The sequence below is a fragment of the Ceratotherium simum genome, chromosome 22, assembly GCF_057802395.1.
Source record: "Ceratotherium simum simum isolate JZ-2026a chromosome 22, ASM5780239v1, whole genome shotgun sequence".
NCBI lineage: Eukaryota > Metazoa > Chordata > Mammalia > Perissodactyla > Rhinocerotidae > Ceratotherium > Ceratotherium simum.
In genome coordinates this window covers 6,057,176-6,070,154 of record NC_141921.1, presented here as the reverse complement: position 1 = coordinate 6,070,154, position 12,979 = coordinate 6,057,176, and the positions used below count along the sequence as shown (strand labels likewise).

General features: G+C 41.7%; 1 long non-coding RNA gene across 1 annotated transcript; it reads left to right on the top strand.

Moving 5' to 3' along the window:
• Window positions 1-362: 362 nt before the first annotated feature.
• On the top strand, window positions 363-11,241 carry LOC147914042 (uncharacterized). Its single transcript, XR_015555710.1, has 3 exons — window positions 363-501; window positions 9,907-10,010; window positions 10,671-11,241. It is a non-coding gene; the product is annotated as an uncharacterized LOC147914042 (long non-coding RNA).
• The last annotated feature ends 1,738 nt before the right edge of the window (window positions 11,242-12,979 follow it).

Genomic DNA, 12,979 nt, shown 5'->3' with positions numbered 1-12,979 from the left:
TGGGTCTTTGAGAAGCACAAGTCTTCTGCGGCTGAGAAGCCCTGCCGCCCACAGGTCCACACACACAGCCAACACAGTCCTGCCCTGTGTGCGCGCTCTGACCTCCCCAAGCGGACCCAGTCTCTCCACGGCAGGAGCCCCACACACTCCGCCACCGCCCCACACTCTCCACCCGCTCCTTGTGCACACCCTGCCCCGCTCAAGTCGGCTCAGTTGCCAGGCTGCAGAGAATCCAGTCACCAATCTATGCAGGCCCACAAGTTGCCTGAGGGCTTGTTGTTGGGTGGGGCCAGTCTCTAGGGTGGGCTGCCTGCCCTGGCTGAGCTGGATTAAATCGGTGCTCTAGCGGGTGGAGCAGACCCTGGGCTAGCAGGTCTCAGGGAGAACTCCAATGGTGTCTGTGTTAGCACGCCCACACCAGGCCACAACAATGGCCGCCGCCAATGTCCCAGTCCCTGGAGAGGTCTCACCCCTCACCGAGATGCACTCAAGGCCTATTAGGTGAGTCTCTCGTCACCAAAGCACTGTGCACCTTTCTTTCTGGTGATTTTAGGATGCTTCCTGAAATGGGTGAGTTTGCGCGCGGGCCCTTTAAGAGCCGGTTTTAGTTTCTTTGTGAACCGGGTTTTCTGGGGGTGCTCCCCAATGCTTTAGTAGCAGGCAAAGTCAGATATTATGCCCCTGGTGTCGATTGTGCTGGGTCCACAAAATGCCCACAGCGGGGGCGCTCCCGGCTCAGGACCCCGCGCCTCCAGGGAGGCTGCGTACCTGTGGGTCGCTCCCGGCGGCCGTGAAGCTGGCGGCTTGTGAAGGCGGCGTTTTTCCTCTCCAGAAGGGAGCCTCTGCCTCTTCCACCTCAGTTAGGATTGTCCGTTGTTGCAGGAGTTCCTCTCATCCAGTTTTCAGTTCTGTCTCAGGGGTAATTTTTCCACGAGTAGTTGTAAATTGGCTGTGTCCACGGGAGGAGGTGAGTTCAGAGTCTGCCTACGCCGCCATCTTGACTCCGCCTCCTAAAAGAGGAGTTTTAATTTTCTTTTCTCCCAAAAGTAACCACTCTCCCAAATTTTATGTTTTATCATTCTATTGCTTTTCTTTATAGGTTTGAATATATATATAGTTTTGCCTATTTTTGAACTTATGTACATTGAATCACATTTCATTTTTTTTCACTCAACATCATGCTTTTGAGATTCAATGTCATTGAGTGGATTAATAATTTGGGTTTTTTCCTGCTGTATAGCATTCCTTGATATGAATGAATATTGTTTATTTATCATAGATTATTGATAGACATTTGTGCTTTTTCCAATTTTTGCCTATTATGAACAATGCCGCTATAAACGTTCTTGAATACAAGTGCATGTGTGCAAGACTGTCTCTAGGTTACATACGTAGCAATAGAATTACTAGGTCATAGGTTATGCAGATGTTCAACTTTACTAGGTCGTGCCGCCTGTTTTCCAAATTACTTTTACCAACTGATACACTCATCCACAATGTATGAAAGTTCCCATTGCTCCACATGCTCACCAACATTTGGTATTGATTAATTTTTGTTCTTGCCAATCTGGTAGGTGTGAAATAGTATTACATTATGACGTATATTTGCATTTCCCTGAAGACTGAAATTAAATATATTTTAATGTGTCTGTGAGCCATCTGTGTTTCCTCTTCAGTGAAATTCCTGCTCATTTCTTTTGGCTATTTTTAATTGGGTTGTTTTTCTTTTCTTATCAATTCATAGATCTTCCTTATATAATTTGGATGTTAACTGTTTATCATTTATATGTGTTTCCCAGTTTATGGCTTATGTGTGATATCTTTAGATAAACAGAAGTTATAACTTTTAAGGTAATTGAATGTATCAATCTTTTTCTTTATGATTTGTCTGTGTCTTGTTTTAAAAATCTTCCCCACCCTGATAAAGTTACACTTGCACATAAATTTCTAAGAATTATGTACTTTTACTTTTCTCATATAGGTCTAAATAATCTGGTTAAAGACTAACGTTAAGAGTCTAAAGTCATGTTTTCCGTAAGGTTAGCTAATTGTCCCAGTGCCACATGCTTTCACCTCACACTAAAATGCCTGCTCTGCAATGAAATCAAGTTCTGTGTATATGTTTAGTCTGTAATACCTTTGTTGATGCCATTCTGTCTTTTTTTTTCTTTTGAGGAAGATTGGCCCTGAGCTAACAACTGTTGCCAATCTTCCTCTTTTTTTTTTTCTTTTTTCTCCCCAAAGCCCCAGTATATAGTTGTATATGCTAGTTATAGGTCCTTCTAGTTCTTCTATGTGGGAAGCCACCTCAGCACGGCCCAATGAGTGATGACCAGGTCCGCACCCAGGATCCGAACCAGTGAACCCTGGGCCGCCCAAGTGGAAGGCACAAACTTAACTGCTGCACCACTGGGCTAGCCCCGATACCACTCTGTCTTAATTACTGTAAGTTTGTGATAATTCTTGATACTTTGCCAGGCAAGTCTCTTTTTCTTCCTATTCAGGAATGTATGTTTTCAATAAATGCACAAAAATTTTAGAAAAAAAACTTAAGTTCCAGAAAAAAAATTGTGATTTTTTTATTGTAATTGCATGGAAATTATTTATCAATTCGATAGATTTGATATCTTTAAAGACATTGATTCTTCCAATTCATGAACATGGTCTATCTTTCCATTTATTTAGGTCTTGTTTCAATAGTTTTATCATTTTTCTCCATAAGTGTTGAACATCTTTTTTTTTTTTTTGAGAAAGATTAGCCCTGAGCTAACTAACATCTGTTGCCAATCCTCATCTTTTTTGCTAAGGAAGATTGGCCCTGGGCTAACATCCATGCCCATCTTCCTTTACTTTATATGGGATGCTGCCACAGCGTGGCTTTGACAAGTGGCGTGTAGGTCCGCGCCTGGAACCCAAACCCGTGAACCCCGGGCCACCGAAGCAGAGCACGTCAACTTAACCACTATGCCACCGGGCCAGCCCCAAACATCTTTTTTAAAAATCTATTTCTATATACTTTATACTTTTTGATGTTATTGTACATTGTATCCTGTTTTATTGCATTTTCTGTTTCTGATGTATAGAAATAGAATTGATTTTTTGTACCTGGATTTTGTATCCTGTTGACTTACTAAATTCCCTTATACTTGGAGATGTTCTCTGTAGACAAGTATATGATTAGCAAACGATAGCTTTACTTCCATTTCAATCCTTACACATTTTATATATATATACATATCTATATATATTTTCTTTTTGCCTTACTGTCGTGGTTAAGACCTCCAGCACAAAGTTGAATGAAAAATCACAATTTGGGGTACTATGTTGTTCCTGATCTTAAAGAGAAATGCTTGCAACATTTTAGCATTAAGTATTGTTATTGTTATAGAGTTTTTTTGTAGATACTCTTTATCAGATTAAGGAAGTTCTCTTTTATTCTTAGTTTGCTAAAAGGGTTTTTGCTTTTTGGTTTTTTTATATGTATGTTTCTTAACTTCCCAGCATAGGGTATTCCTACTTAACTTTTTGTTATTTTTTTTAAAAGCTCTATTTACATACCATATGATTCACCCATTTTAAGCATACAATTCAAAGTTTTTAGTAAATTTACTGAGTGCAATCATCACCACGATCCAATTTTAGAACATTTCCATCATCCCCAAAAGACCCCTCATGCCCATTTTTAGTCAATCCCCATTCCCACCTCCATCCTCAGGCAAATACCAATCTGCTTCCCGTCTCCATAGATTTGCCTTTTCTGGACATTTTACATAAACGGGATCATACAATATGTGTTCTTTTTTTCATTTGACTTCTTTCACTTAGCATAATATTTTTGAAATCCATCCATGTTTGTAACAAGTGTCAGTAGTTCATTCCTCTTATTGATGAACAGTATTACGTTGTATGGATATACCACATTTTGTTATAATACCACTCACCAGTTAATGGACATTTGCATTGTTTCCACTTTTTGGCTTTTTTGAATAATATTGCTGTGAACTTTCATAGACAAGTCTTTCTGTGGACACATGTTTTTGTTTATCTTGAGTAGATATCTCTGAGCTGAATTATTAGGTTGTTAAACATAAATTTATGTTTAACTTTTTAAGAAACTGCCAAGCTGTTTTCCAAAGGGAATATACCATTTTACATTCCTGTCAGCAATGTATGAGGATTCCAATTTCTTGACATCCTTTCCCACAGTTAATGTTGTCTGTCTTTTTGATTCTAGCCATCCTAGTGGGCATGAAGTGACATCTCCTTGTGTTTTTAATTTGCATTTTCCTAATGACTAATGATGTTGCGCATCTCTTAATGTGCTTGTTAGCCATTCATATATCTTCTCTGGTGAAATGTCTATTCAAATCTTTTGTCTATTCAAAAAATTGGGTTGTTTTCTTCTTCTTGAGTTGTAAAAGTTTTATATATTCTGGATACAAGCCCTTTATCCAAGTTATGATTTGCAAATATTTTCTCCCAGTCTATGGCTTATCTTTTCATTTTCTTAATAATGACTTTTAAAGTACAAAATTTTTTTTATTAAGTCTGATTCATCAATTTTTTCTTTTATGGGTCACGCTTTTAGTGTCATATCTAAGAACTCTATGCCTAATCCAACGTGAAGAAGATTTTCTCCTATGTTTTCTTCTAAAAGTTTTATAGTCTTAGCTCTTAAATTTTGGTCTATGATCATTTCAAATTAATTTTTGTGTGTGGTATGAGTTAAGGGTCTAAATTCATCTTTTTGCATGTGGATATCCAATTGTTCTAGCACCACTTGTTGAAAAAACTTGTTATTCATTTCCAATAACCCTATTGCAGACAGGGAATGAGGATACATGACAGTAATCCTTTGAAGTCTGTAGAGATTTACTTTATGACCCAGTAAATGTTCAATTTTCGTAAATGTTCCAGATGTGCTTGGAAAGAAGGCATATTCTGCAGATTCTGGGTGCAGTGTTATATATATACATATATATCCATTAAATCAAACTTGAGAATGCATTAGTCCAAATCTTCAATATCTATACTCATTTTTTGGGTGTGTTTCTTCCATCAGTTACCGGTTGAGGCATGTTAGGCTCTACCAATATAGTAGTGGATTTGTCTTTTTCTCCTTGTTGTCCTTTTGATTTGTAATTTATATATTTTAGGGCTGTGTTATTAAGTTTCATATAAGTTTTCCTTGTGACTTGATCATTTTATCATTATGTAGTGACCCCCTTCATCTCCAGCAATATTTTTTGCCTTAAATTCTATTTGTCTGATATTGATATCTTTCCGGGAGAAAGTCCAGGGACTGGATACTTGAAAGACTTGCTCTGGGGAGGTAATAAATACTACGTAAAACGTGGTTAGCCTCTTTGCACAGCACCTCTCCCTCCCAGCTGGGCTCCCATCCTTGCACGAATCTAAGGACAATCTAACTGAGTGGGCAGCATCTTTTCCTGGGATGCCAGAGAACACTAACAATTTTTAACAGTTACTCAAGTCATCTGTTGTTTGGTATAAGGAAGCAAAAACATAACAGAGAAAGAAGTTCCTGCCTTTCAAAGCCAGACACACCTCGGAAACTTCAGTACGCAAATAGAAGTAGATGTATGTACTAAAGGAATGTGAAATGTTTTGGGTTCTAGATTTCTTTTCTAAGGTACAGTATGTCCACATATGTGGAGTGTACAGCACGGAAACAGATGCCACGGCCAGCTTCTCCTGCAGTCCTGTCTGGACTCAACAGAAAGGCGTATACTGCGATATTGCAATAGACTCTGAGCAGTCAGACTGGTCAGGCAAATGCGAGTGAGACTTTCTCCCTACCCAGACGTCAGCCCGCAGATACCTAGGGAGAGGGTGCCTCCTCCTCCTCCCTGGTTGATGCTGAATAGCTTTCCCAGGCTAGGAGAGGAGACATCTGCACCCTCAGAGAAATAACCTCCCCCAACGTGGATGAAGGCCTTGGTCTCAACCCACACACCAAGAGAAAACCCACTTATTCAGCACCTATTCTGTGCGAGTCCTTGGCATACATGATTTCATCCAGTCTATACAACAACCCCATGAGGAAGATCTCATCATCATTTTTTTACAAATAAGGACCCTCAGGCCTAAATAAATGGACTTTCCAATGGACGCTCAGCTGGTAAGTAGCAGAGCCAGGATTTGGACCCATCCTCCCTATCTTCCTGTGTGAAGGAGAAACCAGAGAACTTGGCTTCTGTAGAGAAGAGTTTTCAATCCACACGGAGCACCCAGGAGAGTGGGGGGAAGTGGGGGAGGGAGGTGTGGCCACCTTTCCTTCCACTCCCTTCTGAGCCCTGGGACTTGGTACAGGGGGACATTAAGGTGGCACAGTGGGCCCGGGAGTGACACGAATCTGGGTGTAAATACTGCTCCACCTCCCTACCAGCTGGCTGACAGTGAGCAAGTCACCTAACCTCTCAGGAGCCCGGTTTCCTCATCAGTAACCAGTGGGGCTAATAATAGCTCGTTGTTCAGAGAACAATTATGAGCATTAAATAGCATTACACATGAAAAACTCATTCTAACTGTGTTTTCTTAGATTCTGTATTTGTCTATTTGGCATCCATTCATCACAGGGCCAATTACATTAACTATATTTTCATGTATTCTTTTTTTTCTTTTTTTTTTGTGAGGAGGATTAGCCCTGAGCTAACATCCGTTGCCAATCCTCCCCTTTTTGCTGAGGGAGATTGGTCCTGGGCTAACATCCGTGTTCATCTTCCTCTACTTTATATGGGATGCCACCACAACATGGCCTGACAAGTGGTGTGTCCGGCCACGCCCCAGATCCAAACCCGCGAACCCCAGGCCGCCAAAGGGGGGTGCACAAACTTAACTGCTACACCGCCGGGCTGGCCCCTTTTCTTGTATTCTTGATGCTCTGGCATTTGGGGCTTTACAGACCCAGGAAGAGACTGCCCCTCCCAGGTCTAGCTAATACCTAAAGATAATAACAGCCTGCCCAGGAGCACACCTCTCATATGCAAACCAGGCAATCCTGAGTCTATACCCCTTAACCACCTCCTTGTCTAACTCACACACACCAAGCCAATTTTTCCCCTGCCCTAAGTCATCCTAGGGCCAGGCACCAGACAACTAGAGTCCACCTATGTAGCCCAAAGCCCAGCAGAATTATCCAAACTGTCAACCCTGCCCTGCCTTGTCTTTCCTGCAGAAACCCCAATAGAGGCTCTGGCCTATACTTTCCCTCGCTCCTTTCTGTCTCCTGCCTGACACCGGTGCTTTCCCCGTGACCCTGCCTGGGGCATGCAGTGACCCCCTTTGGGATCTGTGAGTGTAATAAACTTCTTCCTTTCAAGCCTTGTTCTCTTTCCTCCTGTGGCTGCACCGACTTTACCACATCATATCCAACGGGTACACTCTTAGAATAGGTTAGCAATTTCCAGCCTGTAGTAAACTTTCAATAATTGTTAGTCATTACTGTCATTATTATTGTTATGATTCTAGACCAGCTCTCTATTAATTATGTGACCATAAACAAGTCCCTTTTCTCTCTGGGCCTCAGTTTTCTCAGGCTGCCAATGGGGATAGTTTTGAAGATGTAAATATTATTTTCCCTTTTCTTCGTCTCCTTCTAGAAGCTTCAAAGACAGAAAGATTATCTTGAGCTCATAGAGAGTTTTGTGGTCATGGAGGCTTCCTAGTCAAAGGTGTTGTGGGGCCGGCCTGGTGGCACAAGTGGTTGTGTGTGTGCGCTCTGCTGTGGCAGCCTGGGGTTCGCCTGTTCAGATCCTGGGCACGTGCCAACGCACCACTTGTCAAGCCATGCTGTGGTGGCGTCCCATATAAAGTAGAGGAAGATGGGCACGGATGTTAGCCCAGGGCCAGTCTTCCTCAGCAAAAAGAGGAGGATTGGCAGATGTTAGCTCAGGGCCGATCTTCCTCACATACACAAAAAAAAGGTGTTGAGCTGGCTCAGATTGAGATGAACTCTGGGCTCCAAGTCCAGTCCTCATACTGGCCATAGCCAGCAATTGTCTACTTTTCGTCTGCTAGTGTGGGCCCTCCCAGGACCAACAGTGCAGAGGGCTGTGATCCAGAAGTGACAAGGCCCCCAGCTTGGGGCCCTGCCCTAGGGAGCTGGCTACGGCTCAGGCTTCAGAGAATAGGTACACAGAAGGACACCAGACCAAGAGAACAGCATGTGCATGGGTGTGGACACTTAAAGACGTGATGCACTCAATTAGGCCACCTTCCCCATGACTGATCAATTAGTAAGTTGTTCTCAGAAGTATTTGGTGAGCACTGTGGGGGACCTGGTCTCTGTCTTCACAGAGCTCAGCACTGAGTACAGACATAAAAAGTACCAGCCCACTTATGAACCTACAAATGGGCTGCATTACAGAATTCCACTTGTAGATCAGTGCTTGGTTCTCACAATAATTTGTTCTGTGTGGGCTTAAAAAAGTTATACACTGGGGGCTGGTCCTGTGGCCTAGTGGTTAAGTTTGGCGCACTCCGCTTTGGTGGCCCGGTTTGGGTTCCCGGGCGCAGACCTACACCACTCATTGATGGCCATGCTGTGCTGGTGACCCACATGCAAAATAGAGGAAGATTGGCACAGATGTAACTCAGGGTGAATCTTTCTCAGCAAAAAAAAAAAAAAGTTATACAATGGAATGTATGTTGTATTCCTGGCCCCGTCCATAGAAAAATATTTAATCCATTATATATAGTTGTATACAGTGATATCTATTTGCAATGAAAAATTGTAGGAAAAAAATACAGCTCAAAAAAGTAAACCACTTTATTTGTTCCTGACACAGAGTAAATACTATATGAATGTTTGCATATAAAGATTGTAGATAAAAAACTAACATTTTGTTTTGCATATCAGTTGCCTGCATCAGAGCTTGGTCATTTGCTTCCAACAGGCCCTGGTGAGCCTTGTAATTGACTTTGGATGAGTTACTAAATTTAGATTTTCAAGAACTAAATTTTAGGAAGAAAACACATTTAAAAATTAAAAGTTAAAGTAAAACATTCCATAAGCAAAGTCAAAAAGCAAGTGACAAGCTGGGAAAAACGATTTGTAACAAAGGATTAATACCCTGAATATACAAAAAGCTTGTAGAAGCAGATGAGGAAAAGACCTTCAATCTTATAGAAAAAAATGGTCAAAAGACACGGATGAGCAGGTCACAGTTAAATACAGACAGCCCTTAAATATATTCAAAGATGGTCAATTTCATTTGAAATAGGAGAAATATAGATTAAAACTACAGTAGGCTACAATTTTTTACTTAACGAATTGGCAAAAATCCAACACATTCTGTTGGTAAATTTGTGGTGAAACAAAACATTCTCATCCACTGCAGATGGGAAAGCAAAGACCTCTGCGAACAGCAAACATCATCTAGGAAATTTTCGAATTCATTTACCTTTGATCCTACATCCCACTTCTAGGAATTCATCCTCTGACCTGTATAAATGTGAAATGACACATGTACAAGGTTATTAACTGTGGTGATAGCAAACAGTGATAGCAAAAGATGGAAATAATCTCCAGTCATTAAGTGGGAGTTTGTTAAATATTCTATGGTACATCCACACAACGAAGTGATAGGAATGTATAGACAATAATAAACTATGTACTTAAATGGAAAGATCTCTAGCATATATTAAGTAATAAAACTAAGGTGCAGAATAGTAATTGTGTACGAAGGGAGAAAACGAGAATGAATATTTGTGTTACTGGTATTTACAAAAGAGACACCGGAAGGACACATAGGAAATGAAGAGAGATGTTTATTTATTACACTAGAGCAGCGGTTCTCAAACGTCAGCATGGATCGGCATCGCTGGGAGGGCTTGTTAAAACACAGATTATGGCTCTCACTCCCAGATCTTCTGATTCCGTAGGTCTAGGATGGAGCCCGAAACTATGCATTTCTATCAAGTTCCCAGGTTGCCAATCAGGAGGTCATATTTTGAGACACACTGGGCCAGAAGATGGAATATACAAGGTCAGAGGCAAGACTTCTCAGGGTATCTCTTTTTTATCATTTTGATTTTTTTAACATGTGACTATATTACCTACTCAAAAATAAATCTTAATTTAAAAAAAGAAATAAGTACTCAGTAAAATACCTTGTTCCTCAATCACTCTCTATCCCCTTAACCTGTTTTATTTTTCTTTATAACAATTATTATTATACCTGAAATGATGTTATTTTGTTTTCTTGCTTTTCTTCCTCCTCCCACTAGACTACGGTAAGGACAACACTTTTCTATTGCCCACTCTGTTTCCACCACTAATATTGTGTCTGGCATACACTAGGTGCTCAGCAAACAGCTGTTGGATGAATACAGTGTTTGCTGCATGCTCTTAGTAGACAGTAGATCAGCAACTCTTAGTCACCCGGAAAGCTTTTCAAACTTACCGAAGGCCCATCAAATCCCCAGGTTTTGGTGTAATTGTTTAGGGGTGGGACCCAGCATTGGGTTGAGGGTGATGGGAGCCACCGGTCTAAACCACAGCAACGTAGAGACTTATGGTTTGCATTATTAGCATAAAGTGTGTTAGTATATAGACCTTGCTGCATTTTTGTACACTGCTTTTGGGACTGGTTCTGAGACCCTTTTGATCTGGAGACTCTGATGTCCTCTCTCTCCTTTCTCTTTAGGCTGCCTAGTCCGGATCCGGAAGTCTCACTGAAAAGATATCCTAATGCCCAAGACCCTCTTTTAGGTAAGGACTAATTCAGGCGCTGAATGATGGAACACAGCTAACTTGAACGGTCTTCATGTAGGTTTCCCCCATTGTGGAGCAGGGCAGGGCAACGAGTTTGAACGCTGGGCCCAGTGCCTCTGCCCATCGCCTTGGCATTTTAATTCTGCAGGGAAGTCGAGGGGCCTGTGGGCTCAGCTGATATGGAGCTGCAATCCTGCCACATCATCAGAGGGAGAAGAGATTGGGTTTGGGAGCCACAGAGATGTGGGTCCAGCCCCATTGGCCTCTCACCAGTTCTACGTCCTTCAGCATCTCTGGGCATCAGTTTCTTCATCTGTAGACTAGGGATGCTAATGACTATTGTGGGAGATCAAAATTTGGCCACCCTGAAATATATCTCTTTACCTTGATTGTTTTCTCTGAAGGACATTTGACCTTCCCCACTAACTGCCTAAAGAATTTGATATGGTGGCTCCTTCCTGGAACAGATCTTCTATCATAATGGCTGTAAAGATAATGTAGGATAGAGACTACAATAGCAAAGGCACCAAGCCTCTTTTATCAAAAACTCTGTCTCTCCCTGACCACATTATCTATAGATGACCCCGAAAAGAATTGTCCTCCTGCCCTCTGAAGTCCCAGGCCACTACCCACCCCCAACACGCTCCTCGCCTTTAGCTGCAATACTTAAGCAAGCAGCTTAGACAGAGGGATGAGTTGCTCATTTCTGAGTTTCTCCCATGTATACATGTTATTAAACTTGGTATTATTTTCTCCTGCTAACCTGTCTTGTTGATTATTTGGCTAGCCATAAGAACCTTAAAGAAAGGGGCAGAGGGGGATTCTCCCTCTTCCCCCGACGCTATCTCTTGGGGCTCCTGGGAGAATCAAATGCTATAATGTGCACAACACATAGCACCCAATTAATGGTAGTTATTTCTTGGCTTTTCACTTGAGTTGTTGCATCAGCTGTTTTCAGTTTCCCCTTCCTGGTTTATTAAGTAATAATTGTAAAAGTTTATAACAGGTCACAAACCAGCAGGCTGCACCTTATTGTGATTGGCTCTCAAAGTGCTTTACAAAAATCTGACTTAATTGCCAACATTTGAAAACTAGAGAGCTTACATAAAAATCTGGATTTGTGGTTTCATTGGAAACATCTGCATGACCACAGTCCTGGCGCCAAGTGTTGGCTGGTGGACCCGCTTACAGTCCTCATGACTCTGCCCCTCCACCTCGTCACCCTCGTCTCCCCGGGCTCCCTCAACAGCTCGCGCTCAAGGCTGTGGGTCCCGAGTGTACACTTTACAAAGTGCTTTTACCTACTTCATCTCACTTGAGCCTTACCCGCGAGGAGATAGTAATGTTAACCTCCATTTTACGGGAGAAGAAACTGAAGCTGAGATGTCATGTGACCTACTCAGGGCTGATAATATCAGCAACAACAATAAATAGCTAACATTTATTGGGTATTCAAAATGTGCCAGGCATTATTCTAAGCACTTTACACGTCTTAATTAATTTAATCCTCACAACAATTTTGTTCGATATTTTCAATATCCCTATTTTACAGATGAGGAAATTGAGGCAGAGAAAGGTCAAGGCACACAGCTAGAAAGCTCAAAATAAACCCAAGCCTTCTGAGTCCTAATCCACACTTATTCCACTGTTCTCTGGCACAGTCTTTCCCTCCTTCCTCCCCTTCTTCTTCTTATTTTTTTATAATGCTTTATTTTATTTTATTTTTTATTTATTTATTTATTTTGTGAGGAAGATCAGCCCTGAGCTAACATCCATGCCAATGCTCCTCTTTTCACTGGGGAAGACTGGCCCTGGGCTAACATCTGTACCCATCTTCCTCCAATTTATGTGGGACACCGCCAGAGGATGGCCTGACAAGTGGTGCGTCAGTGTGCGCCCGGGGAACTGAACCCCGGCTGCCGCAGCGGAGCACACACATTTAACCACTACGCCACCAGGCCGGACCCCCTTCTATTTTTTAAAATAGGCAAATCTATGGGCCCCAGCTTCTGGTAAGATTTTGTAAGGTTTTTTGGTGGGGAGTAGGTGGGGTTACATTTTGTAATATTTGTTGCCTACTGTATCTCCAGCATCTAGAACAATGCCTGGCATTGTAGCATAAGTGTAAGAAATATTGAAAGAATGTAGCAATAGAGGCATTATCCATTATCATCAGCTTTCAGTACCCCCAGTGTCTGTAAATAAGTTAATTGGTTAATTAATTAGATGAGGACTTACCAT